An 18,357-nucleotide genomic window follows, 5' to 3' on the forward strand; every position below is an offset into this window, starting at 1 on the left:
CTCAGGTTTGATATTAGAAGCATTGAGATATCACATCTCCTGCTATCGGAAGGGTTTTAGGATTGGAATGGGAAGGAGTTGGATATCACATCTCATGCTAAAGGAAGGGTCTCAGGTTTGGAAGGGGAAGGATTTGGATATCACATCTCATGTTATAGGACGGGTCTCAGGTTTGGTATTAGAAGCATTGAGATATCACATCTCATGCTATCGGAAGGGTCTCAGGATTGGAATGGGAAGGACTTGGATATCACATCTCATGTTATAGGAAGGGTCTCAGGTTTGTTATTAGAAGCATTCAGATATCACACTCATGTTACAAGGACAGTCTCAGGTTTGGTATTAGTAGCATTGAGATATCACATCTCATGGTATAGGACGGGTCTCAGGATTGGAATGGGAAGGAGTTGGATAGCACATCTCATGCTATAGGAAGGGTCTCAGGATTGGAATGGGAAGGAGTTTGATATCACATCTCATGCCATAGGAAGGTCTCAGGTTTGGTAGAAGCATTAAGATATCACATCTCATGCTATCGGAAGGGTCTCAGGATTGGATTGGGAAGGAGTTGGATATCCCATCTCATGCTATAGGAAGGGTCTCAGGTTGGAATGGGAAGGAGTTGGATATCACATCTCATGTTATAGGAAGGGTCTCAGGATTAGAATGGGAAGGACTTTGATATCACATCTCATGCTATAGGGAGGGTCTCAGGTTTGGTATTAGAAGCATTGAGATATCACATCTCATGCTATCAGAAGGGTCTCAAGTTTGGTATTACAAGCATTGAGATATCACATCTCATGCTATAGGAAGGGTCTCAGGATTGGAATGGGAAGGAGTTGGATATCATATCTCATGATATAGGAAGGGTCTCAGGTTTTGAATTGGAAGGATTTGGATATCACATCTCATGCCATAGGAAGGGTCTCAGGTTTGGTATTAGAAGCATTGAGGTGTCACATCTCATGCTTTAGGGGGGGTCTCAGGATTGGAATGGGAAGGAGTTGGATATCACATCTCATGCTATAAGAAGGGTCTCGGAATGGGAAGGAGTTGGATATCACATCTCATGCCATAGGAAGGGTCTCAGGTTTCGTATAAGCATTGAGATATCACATCTCTGCTATCGGAAGGGTCTCAGGATTGGAATGGGAAGGAGTTGGATATCCCATCTCATGTTAGAGGAAAGTTCTCAGGTTTGGTATTAGAAGCATTGAGATATCACATCTCATGCTATAGGAAGGATCTCAGGATTGGAATGGGAAGGACTTGGATATCACATCTCATGCTATAGGGAGGGTCTCAGGTTTGGTATTAGTAGCATTGAGATATCACATCTCACGCTATCGGAAGGGTCTCAGGATTGGGATAGGAAGGAGTTGGATATCACATCTCATGCTATAGGAAGGGTCTCAGGATTGGAATGGGAAGGAGTTGGATATCACATCTCATGCTAAAGGAAGGGTCTCAAGTTTGGAAAGGGAAGGATTTAGATATCCCATCTCATGTTATAGGATGGTCCTCAGGGTTGGTTTGGAAGCATTGAGATATCACATCTCATTCTATCAGAAGGGTCTCAGGATTGGAATGGGAAGGAGTTGGATAACACATCTCATGCTCGGGTCTCAGGTTTGGTATTACAAGCATTGAGATATCACATCTCATGCTATAGGAACGGTCTCAGGATTGGAATGGGAAGGAGTTGGATATCACATCTCATGCTATAGGAAGGGTCTCAGGATTGGAATGGGAAGGAGTTGGATATCACATCACATGCTAAAGGAAGGGTCTCAGGTTTGGAAAGGGAAGGATTTAGTTATCACATCTCATGTTATTGGATGGTTCTCAGGGTTGGTTTGGAAGCATTGAGATATCACATCTCATGGTATAGGAAGGGTCTCAGATTTGGAATGGGAAGGAGTTGGATATCACATCTCATGTTATAGGAAGGATATCAGGTTTTGTATTAGAAGCATTGAGATATCACATCTCATGCTATCGGAAGGGTCTCAGGATTGGAATGGGAAGGACTTGGATATCACATCTCATGTTATAGGAAGGGTCTCAGGTTTGTTATTAGAAGCATTCAGATATCACACTCATGTTACAAGGACAGTCTCAGGTTTGGTATTAGTAGCATTGAGATATCACATCTCATGGTATAGGACGGGTCTCAGGATTGGAATGGGAAGGAGTTGGATAGCACATCTCATGCTATAGGAAGGGTCTCAGGATTGGAATGGGAAGGAGTTTGATATCACATCTCATGCCATAGGAAGGTCTCAGGTTTGGTAGAAGCATTAAGATATCACATCTCATGCTATCGGAAGGGTCTCAGGATTGGATTGGGAAGGAGTTGGATATCCCATCTCATGCTATAGGAAGGGTCTCAGGTTGGAATGGGAAGGAGTTGGATATCACATCTCATGTTATAGGAAGGGTCTCAGGATTAGAATGGGAAGGACTTTGATATCACATCTCATGCTATAGGGAGGGTCTCAGGTTTGGTATTAGAAGCATTGAGATATCACATCTCATGCTATCAGAAGGGTCTCAAGTTTGGTATTACAAGCATTGAGATATCACATCTCATGCTATAGGAAGGGTCTCAGGATTGGAATGGGAAGGAGTTGGATATCATATCTCATGATATAGGAAGGGTCTCAGGTTTTGAATTGGAAGGATTTGGATATCACATCTCATGCCATAGGAAGGGTCTCAGGTTTGGTATTAGAAGCATTGAGGTGTCACATCTCATGCTTTAGGGGGGGTCTCAGGATTGGAATGGGAAGGAGTTGGATATCACATCTCATGCTATAAGAAGGGTCTCGGAATGGGAAGGAGTTGGATATCACATCTCATGCCATAGGAAGGGTCTCAGGTTTCGTATAAGCATTGAGATATCACATCTCTGCTATCGGAAGGGTCTCAGGATTGGAATGGGAAGGAGTTGGATATCCCATCTCATGTTAGAGGAAAGTTCTCAGGTTTGGTATTAGAAGCATTGAGATATCACATCTCATGCTATAGGAAGGATCTCAGGATTGGAATGGGAAGGACTTGGATATCACATCTCATGCTATAGGGAGGGTCTCAGGTTTGGTATTAGTAGCATTGAGATATCACATCTCACGCTATCGGAAGGGTCTCAGGATTGGGATAGGAAGGAGTTGGATATCACATCTCATGCTATAGGAAGGGTCTCAGGATTGGAATGGGAAGGAGTTGGATATCACATCTCATGCTAAAGGAAGGGTCTCAAGTTTGGAAAGGGAAGGATTTAGATATCCCATCTCATGTTATAGGATGGTCCTCAGGGTTGGTTTGGAAGCATTGAGATATCACATCTCATTCTATCAGAAGGGTCTCAGGATTGGAATGGGAAGGAGTTGGATAACACATCTCATGCTCGGGTCTCAGGTTTGGTATTACAAGCATTGAGATATCACATCTCATGCTATAGGAACGGTCTCAGGATTGGAATGGGAAGGAGTTGGATATCACATCTCATGCTATAGGAAGGGTCTCAGGATTGGAATGGGAAGGAGTTGGATATCACATCACATGCTAAAGGAAGGGTCTCAGGTTTGGAAAGGGAAGGATTTAGTTATCACATCTCATGTTATTGGATGGTTCTCAGGGTTGGTTTGGAAGCATTGAGATATCACATCTCATGGTATAGGAAGGGTCTCAGATTTGGAATGGGAAGGAGTTGGATATCACATCTCATGTTATAGGAAGGATATCAGGTTTTGTATTAGAAGCATTGAGATATCACATCTCATGCTGTAGGAAGGGTCTCAGGATTGGAATGGGAAGGAGTTGGATATCACAGCTCATGCTATAGGAAGGGTCTCAGGTTTGGTAGAAGCATTGAGATGACACATCTCATGCTATAGGAAGGGTCTCAGGATTGGAATGGGAAGGAGTTTGATATCACATCTCATGCCATAGGAAGGTCTCATTTTTGGTAGAAGCATTAAGATATCACATCTCATGCTATCAGAACGGTCTCAGGATTGGATTGGGAAGGAGTTGGATATCCCATCTCATGATATAGGAAGGGTCACAGGTTGGAATTGGAAGGAGTTGGATATCACATCTCATGTTATAGGAAGGGTATCAGTATTGGACTGGGGAGGACTTTGATATCACATCTCACGCTATAGGGAGGGTCTCAGGTTTGCTATTAGAAGCATTGAGATATCACATCTCATGCTATCAGAAGGGTCTCAGGATAGGAATGGGAAGGAGTTGGATATCACATCTCATGCTATAGGAAGGGTCTCAAGTTTTGTATTACAAGCATTGAGATATCAATGGATTGGGAAGGAGTTGGATATCCCATCTCATGCTATAGGAAGGGTCACAGGTTGGAATTGGAAGGAGTTGGATATCACATCTCATGTTATAGGAAGGGTATCAGTATTGGAATGGGGAGGACTTTGATATCACATCTCACGCTATAGGGAGGGTCTCAGGTTTGCTATTAGAAGCATTGAGATATCACATCTCATGCTATCAGAAGGGTCTCAGGATTGGAATGGGAAGGAGTTGGATATCATATCTCATGATATAGGAAGGGTCTCAGGTTTGGAATGGGAAGGATTTGGATATCACATCTCATGTTATAGGAAGTATCTCAGGTTTGGTATTGTTAAGACGGATTGTTAAGACGGATTCCTGAACTCTGTCCTGGAGGCGCAGAGGTTCAGAAGGCCAGCCTAGTTTCTTGGAACAGACTAACCTCTGGACAAGCCAGTCCAATCAGGGTAGCGATCGCGGCGGTCAAGAATATGTCTCAAGAGGGGTGAGGGTGACTGAAAGCCCGCAATGAGCACACAAAGCAAGGACACTTACAAATTACTCTAAACAGGTGTTATATTAAAAATATAGACACATTTATTACAAGGCCTTTGTAACATTGACCATAGCGAATAATCATGATAAAACTATCAATACAATATATATACAATACCACAGAGTCTAACGAGAGAGACGCACGAAATATGCAGACCACTTAGATGGGGAGGAAAACAGGCAGTGGGAATACAAGTTAGACCCAGTCCACCTTAAGAGGCACCTAACTAGAAGGAAGTCGGAGCCCTACGAAGAGTGGAGACTTGTGCTCAAAAGTACCTGCACACGCGGGTGCCAATGGGCAAAAGGAAGTCTCTGCGAGGATGTCAGGCAGTTCAGATCGGTGAACAAATGAAGAATCACAAAGATCCGTGACTCAAGCGCAGCCTCCACTGTGGGCAGAAGCAGAGCGCGAGTGCGGACAAGGCGTGCTGCTTAACACAGCGAGGAGAAAGCTACAGGCTACTGCAGGAGGGCGACCAGTTCCTAGCGATGCTACTCACCGGTCCCCGATGCAGGCAGACCCAGGCTTCTCCGCGTCAGTTTCAGTGCTGGCAATTTCAGATGCGAGCAGGGGACTCTCGGCGTTGTGTAGATTCCGCGGCAGCAGAAGTTGAGTTAAAGATGTCCCAAACGAAGGGAACCCCCACAGATTGTTCCCTCAGCAGGGCAACAATGCGGCCGGGTGTATTTCAGCCCTGTGCACAGTCTCCCTTCAGACCTGGGAACGCCAAGTGTACGAAGCGGGTGAGAGTGTCGGGGACTCGGAATACAACACAACCTGACGGCGGTAACAGAGCAAGACTCCTGTGTAGGCTGGTCAGTCCACTGAATGGCCCAGGGACACTTCCAAAGGCTTACTTGCAGGAGATGGTGAAGATGCCGAGAATAGTTGTTCCCACTATTCCAATGGGTCGAAGTACCAGTACAGGCCTTCTCGTTCGATCAGAGGTAGAAAGAGTTTCACAGAGCGACAGCAGTGCAGAGGAGCAGTCCTTCAGCGGGTCACCAGCGATTCCTCGGTTCAGCCTCGTAGTTGCAGGATACTTGGCTCCTGTATTCCTTTGTTCGTGAGAACTCAGGAGATCGACATGGTAGTGGCGTTTCCAGCCCCCTCTTATCCACAGTTCCCTTCGCGCCAAAATGGAGGGGACCCAATGGGAGATCCGCTCATAAAACACTCACACCATCTGTGGACCTCATCACGGACCACGGGGGTCCCAGGCATTCACACCACCCTAGACTCTCTGGTGCCCAGGATGTGTATTGGGACCAGACATCCCAGCCCCCATCCTGGAGGCACACACAGGCCTGTAGAAGCCCGCGAAAGCATCTGTGTTTTGCGGGAAAGTACATGCCCAAATAAGGAAGGCCCCGGGCGGCTCGACATGGGGGAGGTGAAGGGGGCAAGACGGTCAGCGGACAGGACAAAGAGCCTCGTGGTCTGGCCATTTTGGGAGCCAGGCCACTTTTTTGGGCTAAGCGTGAGAAGCGCGCTTAAAACGCCAAAAGGAGCTCAAAAACATAAGCAACGATCGCTGCCACCAATCCCGTCCGTGATTCACTTTCACCATTTATTTACAATCCAAAGAGTGTATCTAGGGCCTGTCGAAGACTAGAGACCCAAGAGAGCAGTAATTTAGCTTACAGTGCCCTCTTGTGCCATGTTGCGCGAAAGCTGCAACATGATAAAGAAACTACGGAAAACAGCGTTTCCTGGTACTGACTGTCTTAAGGGCATGTCAGTTTCCCCATAAGAATGGAGCGAAAGCCCAGAGGAGTGCGGCAGAAGGCTGCACTTCTCTGGCAAAGTCTAGATCATGGTGAAAAACAACAGTAAAAAGTTTAGGGGTTGCCACATGGAAGGAAAATTACCCACAATTAAGAAATCTTTCCTAACACTCGCCCCTCCCAGACTATGGACAGGGGGATCTAATCCACACCTGGATGAGTCTCGTGTTCAGATCGGTTAAACATTCTGGACAACCAATCAGCATTGCTATGTTGGACACCTGGCCTATGCTCAATAGTGAAGTCGAAGCCTTGTAGACTTATGGACCACCTAAGCAACTTTGGATTCTCTCCCTCCATGTTCATTAGCCACTTTAAGGGCTTATGGTCAGTTTGCACAGTGAAGTGGGTCCCATATAGGTAGGGCCTCATCTTCCGTAGGGCCCACACAACAGAGAAACATTCTTTCTCCACTGTGGACCATCTGAGCTCTCTGTCCTTAAGCTGGCGACTAATAAAACCAATAGGGTGTTCCTTACCTTCTCATCTACTTGCGATAGTACAGCTCCTATCCCAGTGTCAGAGGCATCCGTCTGCACAATAAAAGGTCTTTGATAATCAGGGGAGCTGAGGACAGGGGCCTGACACAAGGAGTCTTTTAAGCCATTGAAGGCCTTCTCACACTCGTCGGTCCAAGTTACCTTCTTGGGTTTCTTCGGAGTGGTGAGGGCAGTCAGAGGGGCAGCTATGGTGCCATAGTCTGCCACAAAGTTGCGGTAATACCCTGTGAGTCCTAAGAAGGCTCTCACTTGGGTCTGTGTAGTGGGGGTAGGCCAGTCTTGTACTGCTTGTACTTTACTGGGAAGAGGCTGTATCCTCCCTCCACCTACTTCATGTCCAAGGTAAACCACTGAGCCTTGTCCAATCTGGCATTTACTAGCCTTTATGGTCAAGTGTGCTTTCTGAAGAGCCTGGAGCACAATCCCGAGGTGTTTCACATGGCCTTCCCAGGTGGCACTGAAAAAAACGGCTATATTGTCCAGATATGCAAGACAGAATTCGTCCAACCCATTCAACACATGATTCACAAGCCTCTGGAAAGTGGCAGGTGCATTTTTCAACCCGAACGGCATTACCCTGAATTGGTAAAGGCCGTCTGGAGTAGAAAACGATGTCTTCTCCTTGGCATGTTCTGCTAAAGCTATTTGCCAATAGCCCGCAGTGAGGTCGGACGTGCTGAGGTACTTGGAGGCACCCAAAGTATACACCAGCTCATCTGTTCGAGGCAAGGGGTGTGCATCTGTCTTGGTGACAGCATTCAGAGCCCTGTAATCTGTAGTATCTACTATTCTGATAGAAGCTGCCTGATCTAGCAGCCAGCGTTGTGTTGTATTCACTTCAGTGCGGTACATGAGGAATTTGATAGCCGGCGTTGTGTAGTATCTACTATTCTGATAGAAGCTACCAAATGAAGTTGCCGCAATCGATATGGTACAAATGGCAGGAGGCGATTATAACCGTAATATATTTATTCATTAATACATATAATAATATAAGTATATAACAGTATATGTAAAAGGAGGAGAGAGACAACTAGTAGCAAAGGGATCTGGACAGTTATGATTCAATTCCAGTCTTCCCTTCTAGAACTCTGTAAACACCTGAGCTCCAGGTATTCTGATTCTACATGCCATAATGTGATCAGGCATGTCCCACCTAGATCAGGCAGCTTCTGCCATTGCCATTGCCATTGAGCGGCGACGAGGATGGCTCCAGTTCAAATGCTGCTGCATCAAGTTGTACGGAGCTGCTCCGCTCATGCCCGAGTGTAGTAGCGGCCCCGTCTTTCTGTTCCTGAAGGTAACGCTCGGCTTTCGTTTTAATTGTATCAAGCCGGTGTTGTGTTGTATTCACTTCAGTGCGGCACATGAGGAATTTGATGAAATATGAGGGTCTGTGCTATGTATCACTGAACTGCTGCATCTACATTACCCATTGGATTTCGCGCATGCGTTGAATGAGCTGAAGAAGGAAGACAATTTTAAAGGCGCAGTACACTGTTTTTTTTCAAACGCAAGCCTGCTTCTCTCATGCACTTTGACAGAATTGAATAAGCATAACAAACTGTCATGGCATTTAGCAGTGTGCCTCCACCTGCCTTCTTTATGCCCAGCACTGACGAACCTGCTTTACCTTGGAAGAGGTGGATCAAATCTTTCAAACATTATGCGGGGATGATTTGTGCTCCCAATTGCAGTGCAGAGAAAAGGAAGTCATTACTCTTGCACTGTTTAGGTCCTGTTGGTCAAGAAAAATATGAAACACTTCCAGAATTACCAGAAGAGGAGAGTGTGGACCTAAATGAATACCAGCTAGCTGTAAAGAAAATTGATAAACATTTTGAAAAGAAAGTGAGCATAATTCTAGAACGTTACAAGTTTGGCAAACGCACACAGGAGGAGGGAGAGAGTGTGGAGAAGTTTGTCACTGCATTAAGGAAATTAGCAAAGTCATGCAATTTCAATGAGCAACTGGATGAGAGACTCAGAGACCAATTTATGTTAGAGTGTCGCAGTAGCAAAGTGAGGGAAAGATTGTGGTCAGAAAGTGATCCTTCTCTTGACACTGTTATCCGAGTAGCAAAAGAAGTAGAACACGCCGAGGAGTGTGTTAAAGAATTGGAGATTAAGATGAAACAAGTAAAAATAGGAAGCAGTAATAGTAAAATGCATGATACACCTGATGAGGAGTCAATTTCCATGATCAATAATGACACCATTAAGAGGAGATCTGTCACAAAACAAAATAATGTATGGATAACGGACAAAAGATCAAGCAAATATGGTCAAAAGGGTTCATTATATGAAGCTTATAAGAAAAACAGTCCAGAGAATCAATTAAGGAAAGTGGAAAAAAAACGTCAAGGAAGGTGTTTCAGATGCGGCAATGTGAATCATTGGGCTGATGACCCAGATTGTCCAGCATTAAAAATCATTTGCAACAAGTGCAAAGGAAAAGGTCACTTCTCTAAGTGTTGCAGATCTCGCGACAATGCCATGAACTGGATAGGGGACAATTCTGATAGTGATCGTAGTGAAAAGGATACTCAAGACGAATGTCTATGTACTACACCTGATGACGATGATGAAGAAGTGTTGGAAAGTCCCAGGGCGATGGTGTCCATTGATGGCAATGAAGTATGTATGATGATTGATACGGGTGCAAAATATACACTCCTTCCGAGACAATTTTGGAACAAGAATAAACATGAATATTTACATGAGGCGGATATCAATCCAAGAGCCTATGGAGGTGTGAAAATTAATGTCATTGGTTGGCATTGGGGAAAGTTGAAATTTAAAAACAGAGTTGCCAATGGCAAAATATATATCACAGGTGAAGGGAAAACTGCTCTACTCAGCTGGACTCACCAGAGTAAATTACGAGTGAAAGTGGACTCCACCAGTATGGAATCAGTTTTGTCTATAAGTAGTGGAGGCGCTGAATCGATTAATGGTGGTGATGTTATACGTAAAGCTGGTTTGCTAAAGGTTTTCCGAGATAAGATAGGATGTCTTCAAGGTTATACCCATCAGATATTACTCAAGCCAGATAAAAAACCGATAGCTCAAAGGTTGAGAAGCATTCCTTTAACTGTACGAGAAGAAGTCAGCAAGGAAATAAAGAAAATGGAAGAAGATGGTTTCATAGAAAGCATTGATGCCAGTGAATGGGTTTCTCCACTTGTGGTGATAAGAAAAAAATCAGGAAAACTTAGAATTTGTGTTGATTTACGCGAGTTGAACAAATGTGATATACCTGATCGCCATCCTTTACCAAATATACAAGAAATTGTTTCTACCATTGGATCCTCCAAAATATTTTCGACGCTAGACTTATCATCTGCTTACCACCAGATTAAATTGCATAAAAGTTCAAGGAAACTGACTGCGTTCATAACTCCTGATGGGTTGTATCAATTTAAAAGAATGCCGTTTGGATTAGTGTCGGCAGCATCAGTCTTCCAGAAGGTTATGCATGGTATGTTCAAGAATACCAATGGAGTGATTTGTTTTCAAGACGATATATTAATTCATGCTGTCAATCAAGAATTACACGACAAGAGATTATTACATGTATGTAAAAAATTGTATGATGCTGACATGACTTTGAGCAAGGACAAATGTAAGATAAATTGCATGGAAATCGAATATTTGGGACATAAAATTATGGCAGAAGGAATTTTTCCAAAACCACAATTAGTCAATACCATTGTGGGAATGCCGAGCCCGAGTAACAAAGATGAGATTCGTACATTTATTGGCATGGCTGAATATTACTCAAAATTTGTCAAGGATTTTGCCATACACACTGTTCCATTACGAGAGGCACTCAAGAGGAAATTGTTTGAGTGGAACGTGGAGTGTGAAAATGAATTCAATTTTATAAAAAATGCGATAAATTCTGCCCCTGCATTAAAGAATTTTTGTACCAATGACAAGATTATCATCACTACGGATGCCAGCAACCTAGGCTTGGGAGCAGTGTTGTCCCAAGAGAAAGATGGTCAGGAAGCAATAATTGCTTTTGCATCAAGATTGCTTAAGGGAGCAGAGATTTCATACGCCACTATAGAGAAGGAAGCTCTAGCTATTAAGTGGGCAGCTGACAAGTTTAGAAGCTTTATATGGGGAAACCAAGTTGAGTTTCGAACTGATCACAAGCCTTTAACTCAAGTGTTCATGTGAAAGGGTCTTAATAAGGTATCCAACAGAATGAGAAGATGGGTCATGATGCTGCAAGAATTCAACTACACTGTGATATATGTTCCAGGAATAAAGAATGTGTCTGCTGATTGTTTATCTCGTTTAACTAAGATTTCTGAGATTGTCGATGAAGATGAAGACATGGAAGTTGTCTTTTGTGTGGAAACTTCTTCCATATCCAAAGATGTTTGGGATCAGGCTGAATCTAATGATAATAACATCAAGAAATTGAAAGAATTAATTCAAAGTCATCATTGTATGAAGAAATCTAAATTTGAGGAGGCCAACTTAAGTGCTTTTTGGACGGTTGCAGATGAACTGCATGTTCACGATAATTTTGTAATGGGAGGAGATAAAGTCATTCCTCCGACGGATCTGCGTTTGAAGATTATAGAACTGGGTCATGAAGGTCATCAAGGAGTGATAAAGACTAAACAAAGAATTAGAAATGACTATTGGTGGCCTGGTTGTGACCTGCAGATTGAGCGATATATTAGGGAATGTATCCTTTGTTGTGATGATGAAAAAAAATGTGTGGGTTCCAGGCAACCCATGGTTATTACTGACATTCCCAATAGTGTATGGAGGGATATAAGCATGGATATTTTAGGTCCCATATGTTGTAAAGGTGTACAAAAGTATTGTTTAGTGGTCATAGATCTTCTCACCAGGTGGGCAGAGATTTTAATTACTTCTAGTGTCACGGGTAAAACTGTGGTTGAATTTTTATCAAATATATGTGAGAGGGAAGGATATCCGGGAAGTATTCTTTCCGATAACGGTACTCAATTTAAGTCTAAAGAAGTGGCAGATTTCTGTAAAAAATTTGCCATTGAGTACAAGACTAGCTCAATTTATCATCCCCAAACTAACGGAACAGTAGAACGTTTTAACAAAATCTTGAAAGAGACCATCAGAATGGCGTGGGCCAATGGGTTGGATTGGGAGGATGCTCTCAGGGAGAAAGTTATTGCTCATCGCTTTACTCCACACACCAGTACAGGTATTTCTCCTTTTGAGCATAGCAGAGGAAGAAAGGCAAACACCAAACTAGCTCCCATTTGGCTTATTAAAGGGGGTAAAGAAATAGAAAAAAATCTGGTTAACGCAAAGGACAAAATTAGGGAAACACAAAAGAGAAACAAGGTGAATTATGATAAGAAGGTTCGCAGCAACAAGTATGATATGCATACAGCTGTTGGTAAGTTGGTTAAAGTGTTACTTCCTCCTGCTCTAAGAAATGGACCATGCAAATGGTCTAATCCTATTAGGGTTATAGAGGCGTTTTGTAATGCTGTCAGGACAGAGGACAAAAGGATATGGAATGTAGAAAGAATTTGGGTGTGTGAAGGTAATGATTGTGACAAGAAAGAAAGGAAAAATGTAGGCCAGAATACAGTTAGTAATGTTAAGGCATCTAGAAATTTAAGCAGTGGTGTGAAAGGTAAAAGTAGCAGTACTGTTGAGAAGAGATATGATGGCAATTCTGAGCAGTTTCAATTTTCCTTGCCAACCACCTCCAGACATCGAGGATGTATGTCCAGATCTGGCAGACTTTATCGTCTACCGAAGAGGATGGAGGACTATGTGGAGTTCAAGTGAACCAGCTGGAACTGTTGTTACATCAGTTGTTGTATATAGTTTATGAACAATATAAGGGAATATAGTTTGTTTGGAACAATATAAAGGGAAGGAGATGTGTAGTATCTACTATTCTGATAGAAGCTGCCTGATCTAGGTGGGACATGCCTGACCACATTATGGCATGTAGAATCAGAATACCTGGAGCTCAGGTGTTTACAGAGTTCTAGAAGGGAAGACTGGAATTGAATCATAACTGTCCAGATCCCTTTGCTACTAGTTGTCTCTCTCCTCCTTTTACATATACTGTTATATACTTATATTATTATATGTATTAATGAATAAATATACTTACGGTTATAATCGCCTCCTGCCATTTGTACCATATCGATTGCGGCCACTTCATAATCCACGCAGAACCTCAATTCAGAAGTGCCTGCCTTTGGAACCAAAACCACAGGGCTGGACCAAGGAATACTAGAGAGTTCAATCACACCAAGGTCTAACATCTTGTTGACCTCGGTCTTAATGTAAGAATGTACTTTGTCTGACATCCTGTATCCCCTACTTTTGGTAGGTACACTGTCTCCTGTGTCTAAGTTATGTTTGCACCAAGGTGTCAAACCAGGCAACTGTGAAAACAGGGGGGAAAACTGCCTAAGCAAACTTTTCACCTCAGCCTGCTGATTAGAAGTCAGGTGAGGGGCCACTCGGACACCCTCAAAGGAGCTATCTGAAGGACCGCTTTGGAACAGGTCGGGGAGAGGTTCAGACTCCTCTTCCTCAACATCTGAAGCCAGTAGCAGTGCTGCGATTTCAACTCTTGGGACGAAAGCCTTCAGCCTATTTACGTGGAACACTTTTGGAGCCTGTCCAGGCCTTCCAAGGTCCACTAAATAGTTAACCTCACCCAGGGGCTCCACCACTGTGTAAGGGCCTGACCATTTGTCCTGTAAAGCTCGAGGCCTTATGGGATTCATGATCAGGACTTGCTGACCAGGTGTAAAGTTGATGAGGGAAGCTTTCTGGTCGTACCAATGTTTCACCAGTGCTTGTCCTGCCTTTAATTTATCACTAGCCAAGCCCATCAGGAGTACCATCCGTTTTCTGAGCCCCAACACATAATCAACTACGTTGGTAGTAACAGGGGGAGTGGGCATCTCCCACCCCTCTTTGACTATGGCTAAGGGTCCCCGTACAGGATGATCGAACAGAAGTTCGAAGGGGCTGAAGCCAACACCCTCCTGTGGTACCTCTCGGTGGGCAAACAGTAAGCATGGTAAAAGAAGATCCCATTTTCTTCTCTGAGGTTCTTCCAGAGCCCCAATCATGCTCTTTAACATTCTGTTGAAACGTTCCACCAGACCATTGGTCTGGGGGTTGTATGCAGAAGAGAACTTGTAGGTGACCCCACATTCTTTCCACATAGCCTGCATATACTTCGACATAAAGTTGCTGCCACGATCCGACACAACTTCTTTAGGGAAGCCAACCCTAGTAAATATGCCAAGTAACGCTTTTGCAACTGACTTTGCAGTTACAGTTTTCAATGGGATGGCCTCAGGATATCTGGTTGCATGGTCGACCAGCACCAGGATAAACCTATTGCCTGAGGATGTTTGCGGGTCAAGGGGACCAACGATGTCGATCCCTACCCTTTCGAATGGTACTCCCACAACTGGGAGTGGTACAAATGGAGCTTGGATTGTCGAGCCAACCTTACCAGATAACTGGCAGGAGGCACAACTCCTGCAGTGACTTTCGACTTGCACCCCCATCTTGGGCCAGTAGAAGTGCATGGATAACCTTTGCTTGGTCCTCTTAATACCAAGGTGACCAGCAAGGGGTACTTCATGCGCCAACTGCAGGAGGAAGGGTCTTACAGCAAGGGGAACCACCAACCTCCTATGTTCTCCTTCTGTAGACGCTGTGGGCTCACTAAGGTGGCAGGAGTCCACCTTCCCAATAAATCCGATGTGTCCCAGGAGGTTCACCCTCAAGCTGGGAGCAGGCCTGTCTCCTTAGTCCTTCCAGAGATGGGCACTCACGTTGGCCTTTACTGAATTCTTCCCTATCAGGACCACCTTCTACTAACAAGTCTTTTAGTTCCGGATGGTCGTTGGGGTCAAATACTTCAGGCATCGCCACCTCCTCGTCAGGCCCAGGCGATTGACCAACTTCCTCCACCGCAGTGGTAGGCAAGCTCGGGGGAATGCTCTCTTTCCCTCGTCTTGACTTGCTTACTCCTTTCGCCTTGGGTTTCCCCTTCGGCTGGGGCGGCGTATTGGTCTTGGCCAATGCTGCCCGTGTTTGAGACCGGGTGCAGGGTCTGTCGGCAGTGTCTCCTACGAGCCCTAAAGCTCTGAGATCATTGCCTAACAAGACCTTTCCTGGGACGTTTCTCTGAATGCTCACTGGAATCCTGACTGCTGTACCATTTAAAGTAAGATTTACAGGTATTACTAGGAACATGCGAGGTGGGGCGTCAGCCAACTTATTGGGCATCAGAGTAGCTCTGGCAACTTCCTCTGAGTCTACCAAGGTAGAATCCACTACAGTTCGAATGCACCCACTATCCCTAAGAGCTGGAGTATCCACTCCATTGATCAGCACACTGTCTTTAAAGTAGTGCTTGGTATTATCTGGAATCCTAGCATAAGCCTCTGCGACTTTAGGCTCCCAGGAACCCAGGAAAACTAAAACTACCTCAGCTTCTATCCCGCTGGAGAAGGAGTCTGAGGAGAAGGATGCTCCTGTAATCTCTTCTTCCTCGTCGGAGGAGAAGGCCAGATTAGCGGAGTGGACCCCCAAAGGTTTAACCTTACACCGGGGATCCCCCTTCACGTGGTCAGTTGCTCCACAAGCAAAACAAGATCCATTGGGTCTGTTCACATAGGGAGGTTTACTGTAACCAGAGTTCTGTTTCGGAGGCTGACCTCCACTACCCTGTGAGTTCTCTTGTGTCTTACCCTTATTTTTCTTTTTGTGGCCCTTTTGAGAAGAAGATTTATCAGATTCTCCACCCTCCTTATCTTTGGACTTTTTCCCTTCCTCCTGCTTACCAGGATGAGTTTTGTCCTTATGGGACACTCGATGTGACACCCATAAGTCTGCTGCAATGGCCAGCTTCTTAGGATCTATCTCCTTCGAATCGGCCAAATGCTGCTTAAGCTCCGGGGAAGAAGATGCAAAAATGTGTTCCAGCATGACAAGATTTATCATGCCTTCAAAGGTAGAAACCTTATAACCTTCGACCCAGACAGTCAAGTTTTTTAAGGATTCGGGTACATAAGATACCCAAGTACCACCTTCTTTTTCTTGTACTCTCGGAATCGTTTTAAATATTGAGCAGGAGTCTTTCCAAACTTTAAAATGAGAGTTTGCTTTGACATTGCGAAATCAGCTCGCTCAGCCTTCGACATTTCCATAATGGCACTACAGCCAGAATGGGGCAGTCTGCTGAGTAACCAGGCAATCTTATCAGCATTGTCAACTTGTTGAACTTCACATGCATACTCAAACATATTCAGCCAGTCCATAATGTCATTCTTTTCCTCATACACACTGAGCAGATCTTTTGGAAACCGTGGATGAGAGGAGGCCCCAGACCCATGTCCAGGACCCTTGGATCCATTTGCAACCTGAAGCTTGGCCAGTTCCAACTGGTGATCCCTGTCTTTCTGTTTTTCAGCCTGTTCGATTCTTAGCTTGGTTATGTTGAACTCAAGCTCCTTCTGCCTAAACCGCAGCTCTTGCTTCTTGAATTCAAGCATGGCCTCCCTATCGACACTGGCAGAGGAAACATTAGACATCTCATCCTCCCTTTCCTCGTGGTCGCGGTGGATCAGTGCAGTGGCAGAACCGTCGGTTCTACCAGTGAGAGCAGCCCCACCTCCTTCCGCACTGTCCTCAGAAGTTATAGCATCAAGCTGCGCTTCTTGCCACGCCACGATTCTTTGGATCATATCCAATTTGGTGCCTTGATAGGAGACACCTCTCTCCGCACACATCTTTTTCAATGTTTCGGATTTAGAAGCATTTAAAGTTAACAAGGTATTTGTTTCCATACTGTTAGATAGGACTATGGCCTTTTTAAAGTTATACTACGACAATTCACTACTTGTCCTGGTAGGAATAACTTGAAATGCCTTTGCTCGTGCGCAACACTGGATATCTTCAGTCGTATCCCACCGCTGTACACCAATTTGTTAAGACGGATTCCTGAACTCTGTCCTGGAGGCGCAGAGGTTCAGAAGGTCAGCCTAGTTCTTGGAACAGGGTAACCTCTGGACAAGCCAGACCAATCAGGGTAGCGATCGCGGCGGTCAAGACTAGGTCTCAAGAGGGGTGAGGGTGACTGAAAGCTCGCAATGAGCACACAAAGCAAGGACACTTACAAATTACTCCAAACAGGTGTTATGTTAAAAATATAGACACATTTATGACAAGGCCTTTGTAACATTGACCATAGCGAATAATCACGATAAAACTCAAGTAAACCAATACATCACACTCAATACAATATATATACAATACCACAGAGTCTAACGAGAGAGACGCACGAAATATGCAGACCACCTAGATGGGGAGGAAAACAGGCAGTGCGAATACAAGTTAGACCCAGTCCGCCTTCAGAGGCACCTAACTAGAAGGAAGTCCGAGCCCTACGAACAGTGGACCCTTGTGCTCAAAAGTACCTGCACATGCGGGTGCCTATGGGAAAAAGGAAGTCTCTGCGAGGACATCAGGCAGTTCAGATCGGTGAACAAATGAAGAAGGACAAAGATCCGCGACTCAAGCGCAGCCTCCACTGTGGGCAGAAGCAGAACGCGAGTGCGGACAAGGCGTGCTGCTTAACACAGCGAAGAGAAACCTACAGGCTACTGCAGGAAGGCGACCAGTTCCTAGCGATGCTACTCACCGGTCCCCGATGCAGGCAGACCCAGGCTTCTCTGCGTCAGTTTCAGTGCAGGCAGGTTCAGATGCGAGCAGGGGACTCTCGGCGTCGTGTAGATTCCGCGGCAGCAAAAGTTGAGTTAAAGATGTCCCAAACGAAGTGAACCCGCACAGATTGTTACCTCAGCAGGGCAACGATGCGGCCGGGTGTATTTCAGCCCAGTGCACACTCTCACTTCAGACCTGGGAACGCCAAGTGTACGAAGCGGGTGAGAGTGTCGGGGACTCGGAATACAACACAACCTGACGGCGGTAACAGAGCAAGACTCCTGTGTAGGCTGGTCAGTCCACTGGATGGCCCAGGGACGCTTCCGAAGGCTTACTTGCAGGAGATGGTGAAGATGCCGACGGTCAGCGGACAGGACATAGAGCCTCGTGGTCTGGCCATTTTGGGAGCCAGGCCACCATTTTGGGCTAAGCGCGAGAAACGCGCTCAAAACACCAAAAGGAGCTCAAAAAC

Source organism: Ambystoma mexicanum, chromosome 5q (genome assembly GCF_040938575.1).
Source record: "Ambystoma mexicanum isolate Mex_15411 chromosome 5q, UKY_AmexF1_1, whole genome shotgun sequence".
Taxonomy (NCBI): domain Eukaryota; kingdom Metazoa; phylum Chordata; class Amphibia; order Caudata; family Ambystomatidae; genus Ambystoma; species Ambystoma mexicanum.